General features: G+C 46.8%; 1 long non-coding RNA gene and 1 pseudogene across 2 annotated transcripts in view; both read right to left on the bottom strand.

The window, feature by feature from the left end:
* LOC311105765 (alpha-2-macroglobulin-like) overlaps nucleotides 1-10,528 on the bottom strand; it is a 40,192-nt pseudogene extending 29,664 nt beyond the window's left edge. Inside the window, exons 1-3 of the transcript XR_014615846.1 lie at nucleotides 10,511-10,528; nucleotides 10,304-10,370; nucleotides 7,867-8,012 (exon numbers count right to left, since the gene is read on the bottom strand). The product of XR_014615846.1 is annotated as an alpha-2-macroglobulin-like (transcript). The remainder of the gene's footprint in view (nucleotides 1-7,866; nucleotides 8,013-10,303; nucleotides 10,371-10,510) is intronic.
* Nucleotides 10,529-10,564: 36 nt separating this feature from the next.
* LOC311105473 lies at nucleotides 10,565-14,982 on the bottom strand. The gene is made up of 8 exons (XR_014610262.1): nucleotides 14,926-14,982; nucleotides 13,950-13,970; nucleotides 13,465-13,617; nucleotides 11,949-12,099; nucleotides 11,699-11,819; nucleotides 11,389-11,498; nucleotides 11,071-11,236; nucleotides 10,565-10,816 (listed from the first exon to the last, which is right to left on the bottom strand). It is a non-coding gene; the product is annotated as an uncharacterized lncRNA (long non-coding RNA).
* Between the last annotated feature and the right edge of the window lie 6,903 nt (nucleotides 14,983-21,885).

A 21,885-nucleotide genomic window follows, 5' to 3' on the forward strand; every position in this document is an offset into this window, starting at 1 on the left:
TTTGTACAGTGTGGTGGAAATGACAGTGACCCCAAGGGACAAGGGTTCTATTTATGAAAAATATAGGAAAATGTGAATATGTATCACAATATATAATATGTAGAATTGAAATAAATGGTATTTTATCATTTGTACTTGAAATCTACATTATTTAAATATTTAATTTAGAATTAAGCGAGGTTGAAGATACAAAGTCTGGCTTAGGGACAGAGGGAAAACAGTAAAAACCATGCATAAAAGGCCTCATATTATATAATAAAAAGAATGATTGAGCCATGATACATTTTTTATAAGTTCCCCTTAGGGTGGAGTAAGTATGACAAAAACAAAAAAGAAGAAATGTTTTTTAGTTTTTATTATTTCATCCAGGGACAAGAAAAGTACCATAGTTAAAGAATCACCCATATACGAACATCATATTTACCATTGAAGTGTTTGCATTAATTAAAATACTAGTCTATTTAGAAGACGTGTATTGACCTCTTTTGTTCCTAATACCAGATTTGAATTGACGCAACTTAACACTCCTTAGAAGAAATTGCTTATCTTTCTGATGTTTTATTGAAGGTGCAGCTAAATTTAAGTCCCAAAATCCTGATGTCTTGTTGTTTGGAGCTAAACAGTGTCTGTTGTAAATATGTACCATTTGTGTTAAACTTGGTAGCTAGCTAGCTCGCGTACTCCCGCTAGCGTTAGCATTAGCATTGTTATCCGGAATGCATTACTATTTAGCATGCATATTAGCGATTAGCATTTGTTAGCATTTGTCTGTGGTGCTAGGCTATTTTCGGTTGTAGATCGCTCATGCTTATTATGTTTTATAATGTGTAGATATTTCTACATTGCTCTGTTGTTTGTTTGTGCATCTAGCATGTGTTTGGGTCCACATAGCCTGTTTAGTTTGTAGGCATATTTTTCCCATACTGTGCTATAGCCTAAGTTCTCCTCTTTTCTTTGCAGAACCACAATTAGTATAAGAGAGGGTGGTGTTGTATTTGTGTGTGTGGATCTTCATTAAACCATTGAACTGGAACTACTGCATCCTCGTGTTCTGAACGAACACCCTGTGGTGGTTGCTACCGGCCTAAAATCCAGCACCTACGTTTTTTATCCCTTTTTATTGGTCCTTCGAATTCATAAACAACCCATATTTTTCATGGTCCTTACGAGCAGGATGCAGTAACTGCCAGAGTCCAAGGATGCCAGTCACCAGAGAAGATCCTCCACAAGTTGTGGTACGTCCCACCGTCAGACTCGCCCCCCACATCGTCTGGTCGACTATGAGGTATGCTACGAGTCAAGGCAGATGATCACCACACACACAACAACACACCACTCCAACGAGGGACCACGAGCAGAGGGCGCTGTGAGTGGAATTAATTACTCTCACAACAAGACCAGCAGCAGCTACCTTCCTGTACAAGATGAGAGAGAAACCCGTTCTTCTTCCAGAACAGTCATAACATGCCTGAAGCTGATAGGAGTGGAAACTGAGAAGTTGACACGGGAGATAATGGAGCTATCGGAAGAGCTAAATTAATCAGCTTCAATGGGTCCCCAACAGTTCAAGTCACTACCCAGGCTGACCCGCAACAGTGAGAATGGAGCCTCACCTTCATCGGTTGCCAACTCACCGGCCCCCCATAGCAGGCGCACCTTGACTAGAGATTGTCATCATCAAAGTCAGCCTAAGCGGGCACAGCTGGTGACAACCAGAGATGATAAACTGCAGGCACAAAGGCAGCGGGATAAGATAGAGCAGCTCATTGAAAACCTTGGGATCAGAGGGCTCTCTTTCTCAGACCAGTCATCCTCATCCTCATCATCTACTCAGTCAACCCCTCGCCGTCGTGAGCCATCGCACCAGCGAGACCGACCGTCTTCTCATTGCAGGACTCGTAGCCCTACTGCGCCACCTAGAGGGCTGACTTCACATGATCGCCAACGTCAGCCCTCACCTAACCGCTGCGGTCAGCCTACACTTGATCGCCAACATCAGCCCCCACCTAACCACTGCGGTCAGCCTACACCTGATCGCCGTCGTCAGCCCACACCTGACCGTCACCGCCGCGACTACTCACCTAATCGTTATGGTCAGCCTACACCTGATCGCCGTCGTCAGCTCACACCTGACTGTCGCCGCCGCGACTACTCACCTGACCGTCGTGACTACTCACCTGACCACTGCGGTCAGCCTACACCTTATTGCCGTCGTGAGCCCACACCTGACTGTCACCGCCGCGACTACTCACCTGACCGTTGCCGCCGTGACTACTTACTTGACCGTTGTCGTCAGCCCTCACATGACCATCGCTGCTGCGACTACTCGCCTGACCGTCGCCGCCGGGCCTACTCACCTGATCGTCGTTGGCACTCACCTGTCCGCTACCGCACACCTTCTCCACCCAGCTGAGAGTGCACCTACTATGGACTAACTCCTACCATCCCCAACTTCATCAATGAATACCCACGAGAGTTTGCAAGACTGAAGTTGGCCCTCGACAATGTGCTGCCTGTAGATGCAACAGAGTGCTTCAAGTTTCAGATATTGTTGGACCACCTGAAGTTGGAAGAGGCTTTGCTAATTGCCAACTCCTACAGCAACAGCAGGTACACATACAGTGACACCACGGAGTCCCTCACAGAACTGTATGGCCAGCCCCACCTGTTTGCCCTCCAATGCATCGCAGGGTTAATGGATGGCCACAACATCAAGAGTGGTGACACCAAGGCATTCCGAAGATTCGCTCTGAGGATGCGTGCCTTGGTTGGCATGTTGGATCAGCTAGGGAGTAATGGACAGACAGAACTTAGGTGTGGCTCACATGTCTCCCGCCTCTTAGCTAAGTTATCACACAACCTAAGAGTCAGCTTCAAGAGATGTGTGAACCCCATCAAGACACCCATTCCAACCCTCCTTCACCTGGCAGAGTGGCTTGAGTACGACGTGAGAGTACAAGTAGATGGCACACAGTTCAGTAGCGACCAAAGCAGGGACCACCCTAGCTCATGCCGAGATCAACATGAAGACAAATCCTTCCCTAAGACCATCACCATCCTCCACGGGGGTGAGCAGAGAAAGGACAAAGCCAAAGTCTCTGCACAGAACCAATCTCCGGAGGAAAAGTCACGGGAGAAGCCAAATAAGTATTGTCGTTCTGCAACACCATGCAGCATTACATGAATCAATGCACCAACTTTCAGCTCCTTTCCAAAGAACAGAAAGAATCCTGGATCAAGACAAATGAAAGATGTGGGAAGTGTGGACGCGAACACCAAGCAGCTCAGTGTATTCTCAAGGCTAAGTGCAAGAAGTGCGAGAAGAAGCATCTTGAGATTCTCCACGAGGTCAACACTAGTCGGACTGCTACAAAGAACGCTAGCACGAACACTTTGAAGACCACCAGCACAAAGGCGCCAACAGAGGCCTGGTGAGCTCCACTGCAGAGACCCTCTACGTTGATCGACCTTCTGGCAGCAGTAAGGTGTTGCTGAAGAGGAGTTGAGTCATCTTGCAGAGCGGCAACAAGTCACTTGACACGTACGCCCTGTTGGACGATGGGTCGGAGCGCACTATACTTCTACACGAAGCAGCAGAGCAGCTAAGCCTCCAAGGCAATCCTGAGGACTTGGCACTTCGTACGGTGCGTCAAGATATTCGAGTCATCCATGGAGCTTCTTTGTCATTCTCTGTGGCCCCTGTTACTCAACCAATCCTTTGACATCCACAGAGCCTTCACAGCTGAATAGTTGTGCCTTGCACCGCATACCTACCCTGTCAAAGCCCTTCAGAAAAGGTATCGGCACCTTAAAGTCCTTCCCCTTCAACCGCTGGATCAGGCGCAGCCGCTACTGCTCATCGGATCAGACATTCCCCATCTAATCACCCCGACAGAGCTAGTGCGTTTTGGTCCCCCTGGCGGACCTGCCGCCATCAAATCTTAGCTCAGATGGACCCTTAAAAGTTCCTTCATACATCCCTCGTCTCTCCATCTGCAGAGCTCTTCAGCCATGTAGAGAAGCTCTGGCAGTTGGATACGCTACCATACAGGAGTGAGAAGCTCGTCACAAACAAGATGTAGAAGCCATGCATCTACTGGAGGAGAAGACAGTCAGGGTTGAAATGGACGGGGTTCAAAGGTACGCCACTCCCCTTTCGTGGAAGAAGAACCTTCGTCCCTTGGAAGCTAAACCATGATGATTACCCTGAGGTCTATGAGTGGCAGGTACTTCCCTTTGGGACGACATGTAGCCCCTGCTGCACCACGGTTGCCCTTCGGAAGCTTGCGTTTAACCACAGTGAGCCCAAAGAAGATGTGCGCTTCTCTGTAGAATGCTGTTTCTATGTAGACAACTGTCTACAAAGTCTCCCCTCTGCAGATGAAGCCAAGAAACTGGTGGACAAGTTGAAGCACCTTCTTGCCAAGAGCGCACCCTTGGATTACGATGGCAATGTCTGTCTGACACTCTTGGCTACAAGCACGGTCACATGGAGAAAGTTGAACCCACCATGCGCAACATATATCGGATCCTTGCCAGCCAGTACGATCCACTTGGCTTCATCGTTCCATACACCACATGGCCAAGGTTGTGATCCAGAGGCTCTGAGATAAGAAAAGAGGGTGGGATGCCCCAGACCTGCCTGAAGATCTTCTCCAAGCGTGGCTTATTTGGGAGAACGAACTTCCACAGCTGTCTCAGGTCACACTACCAAGGTGTTACGTCAGCACCGACATGGATCTCCCAACCAGCACAAGAAGTGTTCACGTCTTCAGTGATGCCTCAGAACGTGCGTACGGTGCCGTTGCGTACCTCCATACTGAAGACACCAAGGGACAGATCCAAGTGGCATGCCTTGCAGCAAGATCAAGAGTGGCCCCGAAACGACAACAGTCAATGCCAAGACTCGAGCTCTGCGCAGCACTCAACGGTGCCCAGCTGGCCGTGGTCATCAGAAAATAACTCACTGAGGAAATCCACGAGGTCATGTCTGTCGGATTCTACAACAGTCTTAACCTGGCTCCAGTCAGACTCCTGCAGGTACAAAGTATTTGTAGGCACAAGAGTCACAGAAATACAGGAGCTCTCGGACCCCCAGGCCTGGCGTTACATGGACACGGAGAGAAATCGACGATATCACACATGGCAAGACGCTGTCTCATCTTATAGAACACAACCGTTGGAGTCAAGGTCCTCCATTCCTGTGGCAGGCCCAGTCATCCTGGGTCCTTGCCAGCCAGTTTGCTGAGTTACGTTGAAGGTTCTGGATTCTGAGAGGGAGGGCAGCTATTCGCTGTTTTCAGCTTGGTTGCGCCGAATGCAGGAATTGGCAAGGACAGCCAGATGTGCCTAGGATGGCTGACCTGCCTCCAGCCCGACTGCGGCTCCACAAGCCCACATTCTATTATACAGATGTGGACTGCTTTGGACCATATATCATCAAGATTGGCCCGAAGAAATGAAAAGAGATGGGGCATCATCTTTAAGGGCATGACCACCCAGGCTGTACACGTGGATCTACTGACGAACATGGATTCCGATTCGTTCCTAAAGGCTTTGAGAGGCTTCATCGCTCGAAGAGAAAATCCCTTTCAGATCCTGTCTGATCGAGGAACAAATTTCAAGGGAGGGGAGCGGGAGCTACAGGAGACCTTCATGACTCTCCACCCATAGCTCCAGGAACAGTTAAACAGTCAGAAGATTAGCTTCGCCTTCAACGTACCAAGTGCACCACACTTTGGAGGATGCTGGGAGAGGGAGATCAGATCCATCAAGACTGCCCTGCAAACCACCCTTGGCGCGCAGACCATCTCCCAAGAGGTGCTGAGGACTGTCCTAATTGAAGTAGAAGGGATCTTACATTTACGTCATTTAGCAGACGCTCTTATCCAGAGCGACTTACAAATTGGTGCATTCAACTTATGATAGCCAGTGGGACAACCACTTTTTTTTATGGGGGGGTGGGGGAGGGGGGGTGGGGTAGAAGGATTACTTTGATACTATTCCAGGTATTCCTTAAAGAGGTAGGGTTTCAAGTGTCTCCGGAAGGTGGTCAGTGACTCCGCTGTCCTGGCGTTGTGGGGGAGCTTGTTCCACCATTGGGGTGCCAGAGCAGTGAATAGCTTTGACTGGGCTGTGCGGGAACTGTGCTTCCGTAGAGGTAGGGGGGCTAGCAGGCCAGAGGTGGATGAACGTAGTGCCCTCGTTTGGGTGTAGGGTCTGATCAGAGCCTGAAGGTAAGGAGGTGCCGTTCCCCTCACAGCTCCGTAGGCAAGCACCATGGTCTTGTAGTAGATGCGAGCCTCAACTGGAAGTCAGTGGAGTGTGCGGAGGAGCGGGGTGACATGAGAGAACTTGGGAAGGTTGAACACCAGACTCCAATCCCTTGGGATATGTTTCGTCGGACATCGCGGATCCGGATCCAATCACTTCTAACTGTCTTCTCATGGGGCGGCCAGACTCGTCACTACCACAGGGGGTCTACCCAGAGTCTGAACTGCTCAGTCGCAAATGATGTAGACACAGCCAGGTTCTAGCTGACAATTTCTGGCAATGTTTCACATGTAACTACTTCCCTGCACTTCAATGCTGCCATAAGTGGCACAAGGATAAGGAAGACCTTATAGTTGGGACTGTTGTGATGATCGTGGATGATCAGTTTCCTAGGGCACTGTGGCAAATTGGAACTGTCAAGTCAGTTATCCCTGGAGCAGACGGGAAAGTGAGGACAGCAGAGATCGAAGTCAAGGACAGAACCTACGTCAGGCCTGTTGCTCGACTCATCCAGCTGCCCGCCCTTCCTCAAGAAGCTACTGACCCTTAGCTGGCTTGTCAGTTGAAGCAAATAGGTACAACACATTTGGGGTCAGCTGTGAAAACGGACAGCTCATCTCCTTTCCAAGACCCCAACTTTTGGTTTTCTTATTGAAATTAGGTCATGTCAATCATCATAATTGTATTAGCCAATCAGCAGCCTTTTTTCCTGTGATTTAGCATAATACCTGACCTGGCAGGGCCTCAGGCAGTCTGTAGTTTCCATTCTGATGACCCACTGGTTTTTCACTCCTCCATATTCTACCTCCTAGAAAACATTGCATTGTTTTATTGTGCATGCAGCTAAATGTAAGTGCCAAAATCCTGATGTCTTGTTGTTTGGAGCTAAATAGAGTCTGTTGTAAATATCTAGCATTTGTGTTAAACTTGCTAGCTCGCGTACTCCCGCTAATGTTAGCATTAGCATTAGCATTGTCATCCGGAATGCATTACTATTTAGCATGCTAGTTAGTGGTTAGCGTTTGTTAGCATTTGTCTGTGGTGCTAGGCTATTTTCGGTTGTAGATCGCTCATGCTTATTATGTGTAGATATTTCTACATTGCTCTATTGTTTCGTTGTGCATCTAGCATGTGTTTGAGTCCACATATCCTATTTAGTTTGTTGACATGCAAAGAGGCATATTTTTCCCATACTGTGCTATAGCCTGAGTTCTCCTCTTTTCTTTACAGAACCACAATTAGTATCAGAGAGAGTGGTGTTATATGTGTGTGTGTGGATCTTCATGTGGTCCTCTGTAGCTCAATTGGTAGAGCATGGCGCTTGTAATGCCAGGGTAGTGGGTTCGATCCCCGGGACCACCCATACGTAAAAATGTATGCGCACATGACTGTAAGTCGCTTTGGGTAAAAGCGTCTGCTAAATGGCATATAATAATAATTATTATAAACCCTTGAACTGGAACTACTGCTTCCTTGTGTTCTGAAAGGACACCCTGTGGTGGTTGCTACCGGCCTAAAATCCAGCACCTAAGTTTTTTATTGGTCCTTCGAATTCATAAACAACCCATATCTTTCACATACATATACACACACCTTGTGCCTGAAGCATTTCTCAGTGGGGAAGTTCATGCTGTGGGCGATTACAGTCTCGCTGGGAAGCATACTGTACACCAGGACCTGTATCACTGGCGCCATCTCTGGAACCACTGCCAACTTCAAGGTGACTTCACCCTCAGTTACTGCAACGCAAGAGCATGTCACACTGAGTACGTTTACATGCACAGTAATAATTAGATAGTAAACTGATTATGGCAGTAAACAGATGATGCAATAGTCACCTTACTCTATCTTAATCGATATAAGTCAAAATCTAAGAAAGCATACGCCGATTAAAACACCAGGGGCATGTAAACGTTGGGTATGCACAAAATATGCCCCTAAACATTCATAACATGCGCCAGTTTTCACTCAAAAGTTGGTATTTATACAAACTGAACTTGAAGTGAGAATGTGCTTATCCTCCTGCAAACTTCAGACCATGCATGGTTGAAGTATTGCATTGCAAGATGGCAAAAGTAGCCTTGTGCAGGAATATATGACACTCTTATTCATAACAAAAAACAGGTAGCTAAATATAATAATAATAATATAATCATTTTCCCTTAGTGAGCGAAAATCGATTTATTTTATCTTTGCATTCTAAAATAATATGAAATAGATACCTATTTCTAATTATTCATTTCATTACCATAATCATTGCAGAATAAATCCTCACCTTTTCTGACTGTGCTGGTTTCATAGGCTACTTGCGAAATAGCCTATAGGCCTACAACAAGTTAGGATAGGCTACCATTTGTCCCATCTCTCATTTCATTGGACCCACTTCACAATAAATAGATACGCTATTTCAAGTATGTTTCTCTATGTGATCCGAAGCGCAGTTCATTGGGCCCACTTCACAATAAATAGATAAGCTTTTTCAATTATTTTGCTCTATGCCAGGGTTCTTCAATTCCGGTCCTGGAGGGCCGAAACACCTCTGTTTTTCATCCTCTCCTTCTAATCAGGGGCTAATTCAGACCTGGGACACCAGGTGAGTGCAATTAACTACCAGGTAGAAATAAAAAACAGAAGTGTTTCGGCCCTCCAGGACCGGAATTGAAGAACCCTGCTCTATGCGATCCGAAAAACTGATCGCAGACGATTCACCTTTTTCATTGACTTTTGTAGGCGTCTGAATACTGTATTGTCGAATTTCTCGAGTAGACAATATTTCATTTGTAAACATAATACATAAATGATATAATGCAGAATAAATTCCTCACCTTTTCTGGCCATGATGAGTTCATATTCCCGAAGTAGTCATAAAACAAATTACCATGCGCATCTCTCATTTAATTGGGCCTATTAAATAGGCTATTATATTATACAGAGTTTTTACTCTAGGCATTGGACAGGGAGTGCGGTTTTAACATACAGTAGAATTTAACAGGTGAACAGCAGTTGATCGTTTGTATTGCAGTGTGTAGGCTACCACTGTAAGTAGGCCTACTACAGTTTTCATTTTAGACAATGTTTCAGAATTCGTGGGCAGTGCAGCATATTTATGTTCAGGAAAAAATTTATGCAAAACATTATTGCATTCAAATGATCTGTTTACAGGTCCACAACCATTTGCAATAGTTTTTTTCTTTCTGAAACGGTCAGATAGTGACATTTGCGGTAGGCTGCAAAAGAAAAGATTCTGGCAACACCTCCAAAGACATTTGATCAAGTTCGCCATTGCTATTTCCTTTAGATACTGTCTTGGCTTAATTTCAATACTTCCAAAGTATACAGCCAATAAGGGCGTTATTGTCACAATCAAAGGTGAATGAAAATGACGTTTTCCAGGCAGAGTTATAATGCTCATTGACGCCTGCACAGTTTTGTGACCGGTCTGATTTATAACGGCAAGTTTATGTATCTCAATATTTGTGTGTATGTACAGTTTTTTCAAAAATGGCGCACACTGATATTTAGAGTTACATTTACGCAACGGTTATGAATGAGGCCCCTGGTTTTCTGTACAATCTTTCAAATGATTAGGACATGTACACAACTTAATCGGTGATCCAGCCATGCAAACACCTTAATAGGTGTTCCAGCAGTGTATTTGATCTGCTCATGTGCTAGCACCAGCCGAGCGATATGCCCTCTTTAGCGCAAGGGACACTACAAACTTTATATATTGAACTCAGAATCAAATATGCTTCCCAAAAATAGCATGGTGGCTGTGGTAAAACGTTTATTTTGATTGACGATTTCTGCATTTATCAGAGTGCATCAGTAGCCTGATTTCAGACATCCATGTGAACAGGATTATTAAGGAAAGCGTTCTTCTTGCAAAACATAAACATTTTAATCGAAGTATTATATTAATCTGCCTATCCACAATAATCGCTTTATTGTGTGCATGTAACCATACTCACTGTCATTGTCATCAAGCACCTTCCAGTACGTTCATAATTACTTAATAAAACTTCCTCACCAGGACTCCCCTGCTGCACGGTAACCTTCATGTGTCCATGCTGAACTATTGCCCCTCTGGATAAGGTCTGGAGGAGGGAAAAACAGTTATCCCATCAAGTTAGCAAGAAGGAGATGATGAGGAATGTTGGTGTTGTATAGGGACATCCTTCTTTGAAGGTGAGAGGCTGGGACTAGGTCTGAAATAACCCTGGTCAAAATAGTGCACTAGAGAATAGGGTTCCATTTTCGGACGCACCCTGGGTTTGCAGGTTGTCACAACTTGTTCCTGGTTCTACTCACCAGGTAGATGACATCCACAGAGCCCTTTGGGACGGTCTCCCCTACGATGGCGTACTGGATGGTGATTGACACATCCTCCCCACATGCCAGTGGTTTCTCCATCTTCTGAATAGCCAGAGAGCTAGAGTTTACTGTGAGGGGCAGTGGGCTGGATCAGTGAGAGTATGTGCTGCCCTCTGTTGAAATAGGGGACCCTGTATCTAGTGTTCTCCACTTGTGGTGTGTTGCTTACCTGGAAAGAAAAAGAGGGAAGAGAGAGTATAACTGAAGGCTCAATCCCAAATCAACCCTTAGAGCTCCGCCTTGCCCTCTGATAGGCTAAGTGGAAGTTCACCATATTGCTTATTATACCAATGGAATCTTCTCAGATCTCCACAAGAACATGATAGGCCCTAGGGTGTAGGGTCAAGGGGGTGATTTGGGATAGCGCATGAAGAGTCTTCAGAGTCTCAAAGTCTTTCAAAACCTAGAAGGAATCATACTTACTATGAGGTTAATATTCTCTTTGGGCATACTGGTTGTGTTGAGAGAGAAACTGGCAATTCCATGACTTGGTTAGGTTCTGGAGACGATGTGAGGACCAGCCTTTCTTCTCCAACAGGTAGACTAACATGTCAGAGAAAGGTGTGTTGTTGAAGTGAACAACGTTTATCTGATGAAAAAGGGGGGAAAGTTCTATGAAGTGATGCTACATGTGTCACTGTTACCTACCATTGGTAGTTAGGTAAACAGGAATGTCAAAGAGCAAATGGCATCCACAATTCAACAAAGTTCAAGAAACAATAACACTGGATTTGGACTTACCTTGCCCTCCATAATTGATCCATGTTCATAGATTTTGGGTGTGTCGACAAATGTGAGTTTTCCAATCAGATAGGAGAGCCCTATATGTTTATTATTTGACTATGTAATACCTATCAAAGAAAAACAAATGATAATATCATGGTTTATTTCACAACCACACGTGCCACCATGATGCACAATGGCAGTTCACAATGCAGAAGCTGAATTGCAGTGCAGCTTACATAAGATTTTAAAACATTATTAAAAACAGAAAACATTAAATGTTGTCATCACTTTTCCCAACTCCAAATTCTTGTGTTGAATGACTTGCCTGTCCCCTCCTCCTCTACTTTTGCGTTGAAACTAAGCTTGTCTATGAGCATTTTCTGGCCAGCATTCTTTGTGAAAATTGACATGTTAAAGACATGAGAAGCACAGCCAGTTTGATCCATCTGGGAAAAGCAAGCAAAAGCCCACACATTAAGAACTGATTTAAAACAATTTAACCACATCAAATTAAAATGTAATATGATGTGAAAACAATTATACTGATGATAGTTTCTTCAGGAAAGCATACAGACCTCTATTGACTCTTTGTGGCATGGGGGTGTATTATCAGGAACTCCTTGTGGGTTTTCCTCATCAATTGTTATTGGTATCAATACATTGTGTCATAAGGGTTGGCACAACTCTACCTTTGCTTTGCCAGGTACAGGCTGTCCATACGTGTATCTGATTTGATTTAATAATAAAACACATAAAAAACATATATGTCCTACTTAGAGAGACAGTATATTATAAGCCTCATAAGAGATATTAGAAAGGCTCATACATGCATGCTTATAATGCATTATAACTGCAGGCTTTAAGTAAAGTGTTTTCAACATTGAATCTGGACCAGTATTCATAAAGACTCTCGGTGTATGAGTGCTGATCAAGGATCAGTTTAAACTGTTGGATTATAATGAACAAGGTCACATTGACAGGGGGAGACCTGATGCTACATTCTCAGAAAAAAAGGTGCTATCAAGAAGGTTCAAGGTAGAACACTTTTGGGTTCTATATAAAAACCCTTTCCACAGAGAGTTCTACATTGAACACAAAAGGGTTCTACCTGGAACCAAAAAGGGTTCTCCTATGGGGACAGCTGAATAACTCTTTTGGAACCCTTTTTTCTAAGAGTGTAGGTCAGCAATCCTTCTCTGAGATGCTTTATGAATACAGGCCCAGCTGTTCATGTAAATGCCAAATGTGTCCCAAACGTTTCAGGGACTCATAGGAGCAGTTTATGACATTGAGCAGTAGCATTGTAGGTCTTCAATTAATATTTGTCATTAGCGCAGATCTGGGATCAAATAAATGCATATTTAAGTATTTGTTTTTAAATCCTAATTTTCTGTGTATTTGGTTATTTATAAATAAATATAAATATAAATAATATGGGCAAATAAACTACTTCTATTTGAAGTATTTGAAAGTATTTTAAATAATTTCCTATAGATAGCCTACTATTTGAAACTATATTAAAATACTTGTTTCTAAATATATTATTTCAAATATCCCTAGGACCAAACAGACCTGGGTGCAAATGCACAAATTATTAAAATATTTGTATTTGAAAATACAAATAAATATATTTAAATATTTCAAATACATGCTAATACTTTCCAACTACTGTATATTTCCAAATACATATTAATCTACTTGTATTTTTTAAGAAAAAATATCCAGATACTTACTTTGAAATGTATGTGAAAGTTATTGAAATATTGAAAATAGTATTTGAATCCAGGTCAGCATTAGCATAATTGGAGAGTGACATTTAGTGGAGTTACACATTGTCTTGTAACTACAGTGCATTGCAAAATGTCAATAGGGTTGACTCACGTTGCACACACTACTTTATACTCCTCTTGAACTATGCTGATCTCATTGGTGAGGTTCATTTAGATCTTAAACTTTGGCAAAACTAGATATAAAAGAACAGTTAACTCATGAATGTTCCAGGATTGTGATGCATTGATCAACTGCCAGAGCCATAATATTATGTAGCATGAAAGGTAAAAGAAAGAAGCTCAACCTGACATATTTATTTACCTTGAAGTGATGGTATATATTTTTTTCACCAATCCAAACTACAATGGTATAGGATCCTACAGGTGCTTCAGAGTTGAGGGGGTGAGAAAGCTGCATAATGTTGCCACTAGATGTAGGATTGACCCACTGTCCAATCCTGTTGTGATGAACATCCTGTGGGTTCATAGAACAAGAGGCACGTTGAGCAGGGAACTACATTGTGGAATATTCAGATACAAATATGTTATGTAGGCCAAACATGCCTGTCTAACATGTAGAATAAGGAGTCACGTCAGTTCTATTCATTACATTCTATCTGCAACGTTCCGAAGTTTGCTTGTTGAAGGTGGCCCAGATGTTATCACATAAAGCTTATAGGGAGTCTTCTAGTAACTGCCATGTGGAAATGAATGATGACCTCCAGTACCTAGCTGGTGGAGTCATTGTCTTATGTCGTAGTATTTAGTGACAGTCATCATAAATTGACAGACGAATAAGGCTCTTACCTCAAGTTCCACAATGTTGTACTGTGAAGGGCAAGACAAAAGATTGGTTAATGTTTTATGAATAACTCTCAAATTCCCCCAAAATGAACAGAGGAGCAAAGCTGTCTACAACTATAGGGACTAGGTAGGTGCTTGGATTTGTCTCTTCAACTAAACATCACAAGTAGTATTTGCACTGGAACTCTAATGTCAATTCAGTAGATTAATTCAATCTCAGGAAAAACATTCTCATACGTTCCAATCCGACCTATATGAATGGAAAACCTCATGTCCTGTGGTGAATGTTTGAGGACCTTCAAATCAGCCCACACAGGTTTACTTAGAGAACAGTGTGTTTTCATTGAGTGCTATGTGTCTCAACTGTTTGTGTAGCCTTATCAAACAGATAACATTGGCTAAAGATTTGGATTTTGCCAAATAGTTGTTCAAAACATTGCCCATTTCCAAAGCCTTATTGTTCATGAAGTACTAATGCGATGTGTATGACATGTGGTGGCTCGTTTAAAATTAAAATAAGCATTTACAGTATGTACATAATAAGCCTTGTCCTTGTCCATAGGACAGGAGCCTATCTCCTGTTTCTGTAGCTTGAGGCAGCCTGGACAGGACGCTAGTCTATCACTCGGCATTAACCCCAATCCATCTCCTTAATGCTGAGTGCCAAGCAGAGAGGCTTCGGGTCCCATTTTTAGAGTCTTTGGTATGGCTCGACTGGGGATTGAATCCCCATCCTTCCATTCTCAGGGTGGACACTTTAACCATAAGGCGGACACTGTAATCATTTTGTTGGACAAAACTGTATATAGTGTTACATAATAGCTGATTGCCATGTCTATCGCACAGTATTATGATGTTGGGATCCTTGAGATTCTTCTGTATCTGTCTTTTTGTTTGAAATACTGGGGATACTGTTCTGAAGGAAGACCAAATAGGTCACTGTTTTCAATATTCAATGTTTCACATTTTCAACACTCACCAGCTGATTGACAGGGCTAAAACTGGTATCCAAGGTGATCACTCTAAACTGTACTGTAAAAAGACAATGAAAAGACAAAGACAGGCACTCAATGAGAGTTTTAGAAGCATAATTTTGCTAACTTTCATTGATTTTTCAGAAATCCCATTAAAGGATTTCCAGATTTTTTTTTTTTTTTTTTTTTGGGGATTTCTGGAAAACCAGGGATTTTCGGGAAAGTTACCAGAATTTTGCAAGACAAACTTTTCACAGCTACTGTGGATAATATTTGACACCGTTGGTACTAAGGCCCCAATTCAGATAAAGGAAAACTGCACTGCGAGTTTGCTGAAAATGTTTACACTATCGATATCCAATGATAATGTCCAGGAGAGGAACAGCTTGTAACATGGGGTATGTTGGTTCAAACTCCAGTGTACATATCCTGAGTGAACCCGCAGTGGATTTTTTCTTTATCTGCTCCTTACTGTCCTGTTTCAAGTGAGTATTGGGAGCAACATGTGATGACAGAGCAAACCATCATAGAAACATGCTGTCACCTAATTGTCCCGGGTTGTAGATTGGTTTATCTGTTTGGATGAAGGTCATCTGACTGTAGGGTTTAATCATGACCTTTCTCTCCTCTGTCGATAGACACGTTTCACCTTGAAACCTCCACCTTAAATTTTGGCACTTTGTCACTCTCCACATGAGGGGCCTGTCAGGGAGGCAATGAGCCAATAACATATGATCCAGTGTGGCTTAGTTGGTAAGAACGTTGTCACGGATTCTGCCGAGGCTGCTCCTCCTCCTTGCTCGGGCAGGCTTCGGCGTTCGTCGTCCCCGGAGTACTAGCTACTGCCGTTCGATGTTATCGGTGGTTGTTTAGTTTTGTCTGTATTGTTTACACCTGTTCGTCATTATGTTTGATTGTTTCCCTTATATTACCCCTGTCTCTCATTAGGACATTGTGTGTGATTGTTTTCCCTTCACGTATGTCATTCAGTGAGCGGGTTATTTCCTCCCTGCGTGGAGTTATTTCTGTGTTCATATGGTCATTATCGGATTAAAGTACATGTCCGAGAGTTCTGTGTCCTGCGCCTGACTTCTTCAACCGCATCTCACCGACAGCCGTGACAGAATCACACACCACAACATGGAGTCAGCAGGAGCGACGGCACCGACCGGATCACTCGAGGAGCGCGTCCTACAACAGGCAGCGATGCTTCAAAATCTTGGTGCCGCCATGGATAACGTAATGAACACTTTGGGACGATGGGAGAGAGGAGGTTTGCCCACACCTCCTCCAACGATACCACCACCATCGGCTACTCCTATCGTCTCACATCCGGAGTCCAGTGGGATTCGGCTCTCGCTCCGGAGGGCTTATGATGGCACCGCAGCCGGGTGTCAGGATTTCCTGCTCCAGGTGGAACTTTACCTGGCAACCATTCACCCGGCACCCTCGGGATACGAGAGCGTGTCCGCCCTCATCTCCTGTCTGTCCGGCAAGGCACTGGATTGGGCCAACGCCGAGTGGGGAGGGATAGACGCCGCTACTGTGAACTATGCGGAGTTCACCCGCCGCTTCAGGGCAGTGTTAGATCATCCCCCGGAGGGGAAGGTGGCGGGTGAGCGTCTATTCCACCTCAGACAGGGGAGGAGGAGTGCGCAGGAATTCGCACTGGACTTCCGGACTCTGGCTGCCAATTCGGGATGGAATGAGAGGGCCCTCATCGACCACTACAGGTGTAGCTTAAGAGAGGACGTTCGTCGAGAGTTGGCCTGCAGGGACACCAACCTAAGCTTCGATCAGCTGGTGGACATGTCGATTCGCCTGGATACCCTGTTGGCTACCCGCGGACGTCCGGTGCTGGGGCCGTCCATTCCATCCCCCAGCACCTCCGAGCCGAGCCCTATGGAGCTCGGGGGTGCTGGTAGTAGGGAGGCCAGGAAGGAGGCTGTCCCCTGCACCAACTGTGGCCGCCGAGGACACACAGCGGTTCGGTGCTGGGGAGGGTCTCCTCGGATTCGAGGCAGCAGGCAACGCACGGATGAGTCCTTCCCGGTGAGTAAGGCCCCAACTCACCCAGAGCTCTCTGTTGTTCATATGTGTATCCAAGTTGTGTTTCCAGAAGTTTCTTCTTACTCCCAGCATAAGGCGCTAGTCGATTCAGGCGCAACTGGGAATTTTATCGATCGCCATTTCTCATATAAGTTAGGAATCCCTATATTACCAGTCGATGTGCCCTTCCCTATCCTTCCCTAGATAGCCGGCCTTTGGGGTCGGGATTGATTAGGGAGGTCACAGCGCCACTGAAGATGAAAACGCAGAAGGGTCATGAGGAGACTATACAGTTGTATTTAATTGACTCTCCTGCATTTCCAGTGGTGTTGGGACTTCCCTGGTTAATATCTCATGACCCCAACATGTCATGGCAACAGAGGGCTCTCAAGGGATTGAGCGTGCCGTCTTTAGCCAACTCTCTTGCTATCTCTCTCAGAATGACCTTCTTGATCCAAACCAATCAGGTTTCAGGACTGGTCATTCAACTGAGACTGCTCTTCTCTGTGTCACAGAGACTCTCCGCACTGCTAAAGCTAACTCTCTCTCCTCTGCTCTTGTCCTTCTAGACCTGTCTGCTGCCTTTGATACTGTGAACCATCAGATCCTCCTCTCCACCCTCTCCGAAATGGGCATCTCCGGCGCGGCTCACTCCTGGATTGCGTCCTACCTGACCGGTCGCTCCTACCAAGTGGCGTGGCGGGAAGCTGTCTCCGCACCACGTGCTCTCACCACTGGTGTCCCCCAGGGATCGGTTTTGGGCCCTCTCCTTTTCTCCCTATACACCAAGTCACTTGGCTCTGTCATATCCTCACATGGCCTTTCCTATCATTGCTACGCTGACGATACACAACTAATCTTCTCCTTTCCCCCTTCTGATAACCAGGTGGCGAATCGCATCTCTGCATGTCTGGCAGACATATCAGTATGGATGACGGATCACCACCTCAAGCTGAACCCTGGCAAGACGGAGCTGCTCTTCCTCCCGGGGAAGGACTGCCCGTTCCATGATCTCGCCATCACGGTAGACAACTCCGCTGTGTCCTCCTCCCAGAGTGCGAAGAGCCTAGGCGTGACCCTGGACAACACCCTGTCGTTCTCCGCCAACATCAAGGCGGTGACCCGCTCCTGCAGGTTCATGCTCTACAACATTCGGAGAGTGCGACCCTGCCTTACACAGGAAGCGGCGCAGGTCCTGGTCCAGGCACTTGTCATCTCCCGTCTGGACTACTGCAACTCGCTGTTGGCTGGGCTCCCTGCCTGTGCCATTAAACCCCTACAACTCATCCAGAATGCCGCAGCCCGTCTGGTGTTCAACCTTCCCAAGTTCTCTCACGTCACCCCCCTCCTCCGCACACTCCACTGGCTTCCAATTGAAGCTCGCATCCGCTACAAGACCATGGTGCTTGCCTTTGGAGCAGTGAGGGGAACGGCACCCCTGTACCTTCAGGCTCTGATCAGTCCCTACACCCAAACGAGGACATTGCGTTCATCCACCTCTGGCCTGCTGGCTCCCCTTCCTCTGCGGAAGCACAGCTCCCGCTCAGCCCAGTCAAAACTGTTCGCTGCTCTGGCACCCCAATGGTGGAACAAGCTCCCTCACGACGCCAGGACAGCGGAGTCACTCACCACCTTCCGGAGACATTTGAAACCCCACCTCTTTAAGGAATACCTGGGATAGGCTAAAGTATTCCTTCTAACCCCCCCCCCCCCCCCCCCCCCCCCCCCCCAAATTGTAAAGTGGTTATCCCACTGGCTATAGGGTGAACGCACCAATTTGTGAGTCGCTCTGGCTAAGAGCGTCTGCTAAATGACGTTAATGTGCCCTTGAGCAAGGCACTTAACCCTAATTGCTCCTGTAAGTCGCTCTGGTTAAGAGCGTCTGCTAAATGACTAAAATGTAAATGTAAATGTAAGGGATGGTCTGATCAGTGTGTGGGGCAGTGTGTAGGTGTTTCCGTAGGGGCAACGACGGTGGCGAGTCCGAACTAAATGCCCACAATGCACATTCCTCCTGAGTATGCCGATTTGGCACGCTCCTTCTGTAAGAAGAAGGCGACTCAATTACCACCTCATCGACAGGGGGATTGTGCGATAGACCTCCAGGTTGGCGCTGCGCTCCCTCACAGCCATGTGTATCCTCTGTCTCAGGAGGAGACGGCTGCTATGGAGACATACGTCACCGAATCCTTGAGACAGGGATACATACGGCCATCCACTTCTCCTGCGTCCTCGAGTTTCTTTTTAGTAAAGAAGAAGGATGGGGGTTTACGCCCGTGTATTGATTTCCGTGGTCTCAATCAGATCACTATTAAATACAGCTATCCTCTCCCTCTGATTGCTAGTATGACTGAGTCATTACACGGGGCGCGCTTCTTCACAAAATTGGATCTCAGGAGCGCTTACAACCTGGTGCGCATTCGGGAAGGAGATGAGTGGAAGACAGCATTCAGTACCACCTCGGGTCACTATGAGTACCTCGTCATGCCATACGGTCTAATGAATGCTCCTTCAGTCTTCCAATCATTTGTAGACGAGATTTTCCGGGATTTGCATGGACAGGGGGTAGTGGTGTATATTGAATGACATTCTGATATACTCCGCTACACGTACCGAGCATGTGTCCCTGGTACGTCGAGTGCTGGGTAGACTGTTGGAGCATGATCTGTATGTGAAGGCAGAGAAATGTCTGTTTTTCCAGGAGTCCATCTCCTTCCTGGGACACTGGTTGTCTGCGTCAGGGGTGGAGATGGAGATTGACCGCGTTTCAGCCGTGCGTAATTGGCAGACTCCAACTACAGTAAAGGAGGTGCAGCGTTTTTTGGGTTTTGCCAATTACTACCGGAGGTTTATCCGGGGTTTTGGACAGGTAGCAGCTCCCAATACCTCCCTGCTAAAGGGGGGCCCGGTGCGTTTGCAGTGGTAGGCTGAGGCGGACAGGGCGTTTAGTCATTTGAAGGACCTGTTCACCTCAGCTCCGGTGCTGGCACATCCGGATCCCTCTTTGGCGTTCCAAGTCGAGGTGGATGCGTCCGAGGCGGGGATCGGTGCTATACTGTCTCAGTTCTCGGGCACGCCTCCAAAACTCCGCCCCTGTGCTTTCTATTCCAAGAAGCTCAGTCCGGCGGAACGCAATTATGACGTGGGGGACAGGGAGCTGCTAGCTGTGGTCCAGGCCCTGAAGGTGTGGAGACATTGGCTTGAGGGGGCTAACCACCCTTTTCTCATTCTGACTGACCATCGTAACCTGGAGTACATCCGGGCAGCGAAGAGACTGAACCCTCGTCAGGCTAGGTGGGCCATGTTTCTTGCCCGGTTTGTATTTAAGATCACGTATATCCCAGGGTCACAGAACGTTAAGGCAGACGCCCTGTCCCGACGATATGACACAGAGGAGAGGTCCATTGAGCCCAATCCCATACTACCGGAGACTTGTCTGGTGGCACCGGTGGTGTGGGAGGTCGACACGGAAATCGAGCGGGCGTTACGTACCGACCCTTCTCCCCCAGAGTGTCCAGAGGGACGGAGGTACATACCGCTCGAGGTCCGTGACCGACTGATTTATTGGGCTCACACGTCACCCTCCTCTGGTCATCCTGGTATTGGTCGTACGGTGCACTGTCTTAGCGGGAAGTACTGGTGGCCCACCTTAGCCAAGGACGTGAGGGTTTACGTTTCTTCCTGCTCGGTGTGCACCCAGTGTAAGGCGCCTAGACACCTGCCCAGAGGGAAGTTACAACCTCTCCCCGTTCCACAACGGCCGTGGTCTCACCTGTCGGTGGATTTTGTCACGGACCTTCCCCCCTCCCAGGGGAATACCACGATCTTGGTCGTTGTGGATCGGTTTTCTAAGGCCTGCCGTCTCATCCCTATGCCAGGTCTTCCTACAGCCCTACAAACGGCCGAAGCCCTGTTTACTCACGTTTTCCGGCACTACGGAGTGCCTGAGGATATAGTGTCTGATCGGGGTCCCCAGTTCACCTCTAGAGTGTGGAGGGCGTTTATGGAACGTTTGGGGGTCTCGATCAGCCTTACCTCGGGTTTTCACCCTGAGAGTAATGGGCAGGTGGAGAGAGTGAACCAAGATGTGGGTAGGTTTCTGAGGTCCTACTGCCAGGACCGGCAGGAGGAGTGGTCGGGGTATATTCCCTGGGCAGTGATAGCCCAAAATTCACTCCGCCACTCCTCCACTAATCTCACTCCTTTCCAGTGTGTGTTGGGCTATCAGCCGGTTCTGGCACCCTGGCATCAGAGCCAGATCGAGGCTCCTGCGGTGGATGAATGGTTTCGGCGCTCGGAGGAGACATGGAACGCTGCGCACGTCCATCTGCAGCGGGCCATCAGACGGCAAAAGGCGAGCGCCGATCGCCACCGCAGTGAGGGTCCGGTTTATGCACCGGGAGATCGGGTCTGGCTCTCGACCAGAAACCTGCCCCTTCACCTGCCCTGCCGGAAGCTGGGCCGGCGGTTTGTGGGGCCATTTAAGGTCCTGAGGAGATTGAACGAGGTATGTTATAGGTTACAGCTGCCTATTAATTATCGCATTAACCCCTCGTTCCATGTGTCTCTCCTCAGGCCGGTGGTAGCTGGTCCACTCCAGGAGAATGAGGTACGAGAGGTCCCTCCGTCCCCACTAGACATTGAAGGGGCTCCGGCGTACTCAGTCCGTTCCATCGTGGATTCGAGGCGTCGGATGGGGGATCTGCAGTATCTCGTGGAGTGGGAGGGGTATGGTCCGGAGGAACGGTGCTGGGTCCCTAGGAGGGACATCCTAGATCCCTCCCTGTTGACAGAGTTCCACCGGAGTCATCCGACTCGCCCTGCTCCGCGTCCTCCTGGCTGTCCCCGAGGCCGGGGTCGGCGCACGGCTGGAGCCGCGCGTCAAAGGGGGGGTACTGTCACGGATTCTGCCGAGG

The sequence above is a fragment of the Coregonus lavaretus genome, assembly GCF_964263955.1.
Source record: "Coregonus lavaretus genome assembly, chromosome: 30".
NCBI classification, from domain to species: domain Eukaryota; kingdom Metazoa; phylum Chordata; class Actinopteri; order Salmoniformes; family Salmonidae; genus Coregonus; species Coregonus lavaretus.